Raw genomic sequence first — 6009 nt, 5'->3', positions numbered from 1 at the left:
ATGTGGCTTGTCAGAGCGTCCTTTCGAGAACATGAATAGTTGCACTCGGCACATGAATAAAGCTTTTCACCACTGTGAGTCAGCATGTGTTTCATTAGCGTGCCTCTTTGAGAAAATGAATAGTTGCATTCAGAACATGAAAAAGGTTTTTCTCCACTGTGAGTCAGCATGTGGATCGTCAGAGAGCCCTTTCGAGAACATGAGTATTTGCATTTGGAACATGAAAAGGGTTTTTCTGCACTGTGAGTCAGCATGTGGCTCTTCAGCGTGCCCCTTTGAGAAAATGAATGGTTGCATTCAGAACATGAAAGAGGTTTTTCTCCACTGTGTTAGCATGTGGCTTGTCAGAGCGTCCTTTCGATAACATGAATAGTTGCACTAGGAACATGAAAAAGGTTTTTCTCCACTGTGAGTCAGCATGTGGCTCTTCAGCGTGCCCCTTTGAGAAAATGAATGGTTTCATTCAGAGCATGAAAAAGGTTTTTCTCCAGTGTGAGTTAGCATGTGGCTTGTCAGAGCGTCCGTTCGAGAACATGAATAGTTGCACTTGGAACATGAAAAAGGTTTAACTCCACTGTGAGTTAGTATGTGTCTCGTCAGAAAGCCCTTTCGAGAACATGAATAGTTGCACTCTGAACATGAATAAAGTTTTTCACCACTGTGAGTCAGCATGTGTTTCATCAGCGTGCCCCTTTGAGAAAATGAATAGTTGCATTCAGGACATGAAAAAGGTTTTTCTCCACTGTGAGTCAGCATGTGGCTCTTCAGCGTGCCCCTTTGAGAAAATGAATGGTTGCATTCAGAACATGAAAAAGGTTTTTCTCCACTGTGAGTTAGCATGTGGCTTGTCAGAGCGTCCTTTCGAGAACATGAATAGTTGCACTTGGAACATGAAAAAGGTTTAACTCGACTGTGAGTTGGTATGTGTCTCGTCAGAAAGCCCTTTCGAGAACATGAATAGTTGCACTCGGAACATGAATAAAGTTTTTCACCACTGTGAGTCAGCATGTGTTTCATCAGCGTGCCCCTTTGAGAAAATGAATAGTTGCATTCAGGACATGAAAAAGGTTTTTCTCCACTGTGAGTCAGCATGTAGCTCTTCAGCGTGCCCCTTCGAGAAAATGAATGGTTGCATTCAGAACATGAAAAAGGTTTTACTCCACTGTGAGTTAGTATGTGTCTCGTCAGAAAGCCCTTTCGAGAACATGAATAGTTGCACTCGGAACATGAAAAAGGTTTTTCACCACTGTGAGTCAGTATGTGTCTCGTCAGATGGCCCTTTCGAGAACATGAATAGTTGCACTCAGAACATGAAAAAGGTTTTTCTCCACTGTGAGTCAGCATGTGTATCGTCAGATTGCCCTTTTGAGAACATGAATAGTTGCACTCGGAACATGAAAAAGGTTTTTCGCCACTGTGAGTCAGCATGTGGATCGTCAGAGAGCCCTTTTGAGAACATGAGTAATTGCATTTGGAACATGTAAAAGGTTTTTCTCCACTGTGAGTCAGCATGTGTCTCGTCAGATGGCCCCTTCGAGAACATGAATAATTGCACTCGGAACATGAAAAAGGTTTTTCTCCACTGTGAGTCAGCATGTGGTTCATCAGATTGCCCTTTTGAGAAAATGAATAGTTGCACTCGGAACATGAAAAGGGTTTTTCTCCACTGTGAGTTAGCATATGGCTTGTCAGATTGTTCTTTAGAGAACATGAATAGTTGCACTCGGAACATGAAAAAGGTTTTTCACCACTGTGAGTCAGTATGTGTCTCGTCAGATGGCCCCTTTGAGAACATGAATAGTTGCACTCGGAACATGAAAAAGGTTTTTCACCACTGTGAGTCAGCATGTGGTTCATCAGATTGCCCTTTCGAGAACATGAATAGTTGCACTCGGAACATGAAAAATGTTTTTTTCCTGTAGGGTTGCATAGGTGCCTATTTAAATTTGACTTATGAGAAAGGGAGAAGATAGAATTAGGACAAAATAATTGTTTTTCCACAGGATGCGTCGTGATATCTGTCGAAAAAAAAATAATACGATTATAAAAGCTTTATTCGACTTAATATCTACACATACCACAATAAAGCACTAAAATTGATAAAAAATTTAACAAATTACGATGGCAGAAAATGTAAAATTTTAGGAAGGAAATTGTTTATACCGGACAGGTAGATTCGTTCTAAGCATTCCTTTTTGACATCCGGCAGGTCTATGTCAAATTCCATACAAGGAAGTTCCCCATAACTATCTTCTCGGCCACCGAGTTCCGCCTTAACGGTTACAGTCTCCACATTAATGTAATCTATAAAACAACATGTACATAGATTGATAATCGATGTTAAACAACACAAGTTTTCAAATTACAATATTAACGATAAAATACACCATTGATTAATCCTGCAGAATTGAAAATTACATGAAGAGAGTTCACGGTTAATTTAATCAAATTAATAAGGACAACCCCAGATGTCCGCTTCAGGAAGGAATAAACATTTGCTTTAGAGCACCTGAATTATGGAGTTTTTATAAGTCGACGAAATGTTGTTTTCTTCCAATAATAGTAAGAGCCCTAATTGGGCGTGTACAAACAAATAAATATATATGTACTTTTAACTCATGAGGAAAAAATGGAAAATTCGAGGAATCGAGCACTTATTGTGAGCATTGGCGGCTTCTGTAATCAAAGGGAATGGCTCTCGACTTGTGATCTGGAGGTTCCGGGATAAAATCCAAGCGTGCGCAAGCAATTTTTTTGATTGATACGTGATATTTCACAATATATTCTTGTGGCACGTTCCAGAGTAAGAGATACTATCGGTATCGCCTTGGTGTAATGTTAACAATTTTTCCATTTAAACATTGATTGAAATAAACAAGTACTTCCCACCTTTCACCACTCTATATCCATTCCCTCCTTTTGACTTCTAGCCACACAACGTACTATTACGCCAAGAGCTTGAGAGCAGTCTGAACACGCGTGGAGTATTCACAAAACTAAATAAAAATGATTTAGTTTAACTAATGTTGTAGATTGGCTGTTTCTGGCAAAGATAAAAACTAAAATAACTACGGCAAAAGAGGGCAGCGTTAAAAAACATGTTATGTTCTGTCGCCATGGCAATCGAAAATGGACTTGAATTAATAACATACAATTTATTTTACAAAAGCAATGGGAATATATTCGGTTTATGGGTGAAATTCCTAAAAATTAAAACTAGTTATTTTTATACTAACTTTGGGCCGGGGAATCCGAATCTGGAAGAATTAGGTGGCGGCAAGCAATATTAACTGAATTACACGACTTTAAAATTTCGACGCACAAAAAATTTAACTGGCCATTTTGAACGCTTTCTGACAATAAAACTAGTTATCTTTATACTAACTTTGGGACGGGGAATCCGAATCCGAAAGAATTAGGTTTGGGCAAGCAATATAAACTGAAATATACGACTTAAAAATTTTAGATGCAAACAATGTACAACGGCATTGCCGATGCGTTTTTTTGACAGTAAATCCATAGAAAAATAACCAAAGATATATAAAATTAAGTGTTGCTAGTAAGCAATAATATCAATAACGTAAAATAACATGTTTATAATTTCAGTAATATTTCATATTCAAACAGTTAGATTTAGGTTTATTATCACGAAAGGTGAGTTTTTATGTCGGGGGAGACGAAAAAATATGCATTTTATATTTTAATTTTGCTAACATTATTTCAATTACGTAAGTATTTACGTATTTCAGTTTTCAAGTAGTTTAGCGGCTACGCTAGGTTTGTGTAACATGGTTTGTGATAGAAAAGAAAGTGCCCCCTTCGTAGCGCCTACTCGCGTCAAGGCAAGAAAACATCCCAGTTTTCAAGTAGTTTAGCGGCTACGCTAGGTTTGTGTAACATGGTTTGTGATAGAAAAGAAAGTGCCCCCTTCTTAGCGCCTACTCGCGTCAAGGCAAGAAAACATCCCAGTTTTCAAGTAGTTTAGCGGCTACGCTAGGTTTGTGTAACATGGTTTGTGATAGAAAGGAAAGTGCCCCCTTCGTAGCGCCTACTCGCGTCAAGGCAGGAAAACATCCCAGTTTTCAAGTAGTTTAGCGGCTACGCTAGGTTTGTGTAACATGGTTTGTGATAGAAAAGAAAGTGCCCCCTTCGTAGCGCCTACTCGCGTCAAGGCAAGAAAACATCCCAGTTTTCAAGTAGTTTAGCGGCTACGCTAGGTTTGTGTAACATGGTTTGTGATACAAAAGTGAATAAAATGTATCTGAATACTTTACGTAAATGAAATAATGTTAGCAAAATTAAAATATAAAATGCATATATTTTCGTCTCCCCCGACATAAAAACTCACCTTTCGTGATAATAAACCTAAATCTAACTGTTTGAATATGAAATATTACTGAAATTATAAACATGTTATTTTACGTTATTGATATTATTGCTTACTAGCAACACTTAATTTTATATATCTTTGGTTATTTTTCTATGGATTTACTGTCAAAAAAACGCATCGGCAATGCCGTTGTATATTGTTTGCATCTAAAATTTTTAAGTCGTATATTTCAGTTTATATTGCTTGCCCCAACCTAATTCTTTCGGATTCGGATTCCCCGTCCCAAAGTTAGTATAAAGATAACTAGTTTTATTGTCAGAAAGCGTTCAAAATGGCCAGTTAAATTTTTTGTGCGTCGAAATTTTAAAGTCGTGTAATTCAGTTTATATTGCTTGCCCCAATCTAATTCTTTCGGATTCGGATTCCCCGTCCCAAAGTTAGTATAAAGATAACTAGTTTTATTGTCAGAAAGCGTTCAAAATGGCCAGTTAAATTTTTTGTGCGTCGAAATTTTAAAGTCGTGTAATTCAGTTAATATTGCTTGCCGCCACCTAATTCTTCCAGATTCGGATTCCCCGGCCCAAAGTTAGTATAAAAATAACTAGTTTTAATTTTTAGGAATTTCACCCATAAACCGAAGCTTACCCAAGCAATGCAACTTACTGGCTGTCTGAGTACTCTCAGCATATTGCGAACATATCTTCTTTACATCTGGGAGATCTAAATCCATTTCACCTCCGCCTTCTTCCTGGGGCCCTGGTTCCGTCTTGATGGAAACAGTTTTTGTATTTACTAGATCCATGGCACCGCTGTCATAGGCTGCGGTAATTGGTACAAGCCCAAACAAATATGTATACCTGAAACAGAACATAATTGTGACGGAACCCTATTTTAAATGAGCTTTTCATTTTGTTTGGTTAAAATTTTGTCAAAACAATGATATCTTATGCGAAACTTATATTGTGAAATAGGAATATACATATTGTGAATATCTTGACCTTGGAGTTGACATTTGAAATCTGTTGAAAGATTCGTCGGATAACTCAATATAACTATAACCATAAGTAATGTAAAGACCGGTAAAGCTTTTAACAGAATATTTGAAACTAATTTTTAAAATATTTTCAAAATATTTTTACTAAAATAAACAGACGTCTAATTGACAGGTTGAACGTTCCGCAAACAAAACGCCAATAGATTTGTTACATTAGGTGTACCGATAATGGTCGCTACCAAAATGATTAGCGTGATTCATAAAAGCATTAGTACTTACTAATAAATATCACAAGCACGGGAAGATAAATTTAACTTCGTGGGTTCAACAGTTTTAGCGATATAAAGTAGAATTAGAGAGTAAAAACCGGGGGATGCGACTGGCCAACTGGCGATGAAAAAAGGAAGAGTCATAAATAAACCAATCTCTAGATCGATATCTTCGGGCTTTTTGTATGGCCCCATTTTGTCATCCCCTTAACCACAGACGACCAGAGATAAAACGGTCGTTTGGTCCAGACAGGTAAATATATTGTCGACCATATAGAAATCTCAAGGCCATTTAAAAAAAGTGCAAACATAGATAATATACCTGTACCCAGCTAACATCGTTCATTCACTAGCCCAAAAAATTATATTTTAAAAATAAAAATATTGGAAATGCAGGAAAAGGAAAATAAAAAAAA

At 37.3% G+C, this 6009-nt stretch overlaps 1 long non-coding RNA gene across 1 annotated transcript; it reads right to left on the bottom strand.

Annotated features, from left to right (window-relative positions):
• Nucleotides 1–1892: 1892 nt before the first annotated feature.
• LOC149414427 (uncharacterized) lies at nt 1893–5709 on the bottom strand. The gene is made up of 4 exons (XR_016303978.1): nt 5604–5709; nt 4994–5187; nt 2164–2304; nt 1893–2018 (listed from the first exon to the last, which is right to left on the bottom strand). It is a non-coding gene; the product is annotated as an uncharacterized LOC149414427 (long non-coding RNA).
• Nucleotides 5710–6009: the final 300 nt, after the last annotated feature.

The sequence above is a fragment of the Hesperophylax consimilis genome, chromosome 20 (genome assembly GCF_061612785.1).
Source record: "Hesperophylax consimilis isolate HC1 chromosome 20, BYU_Hcon_1.0, whole genome shotgun sequence".
Lineage (NCBI taxonomy): Eukaryota > Metazoa > Arthropoda > Insecta > Trichoptera > Limnephilidae > Hesperophylax > Hesperophylax consimilis.
This window is presented reverse-complemented; position numbering and strand designations above follow the sequence as displayed.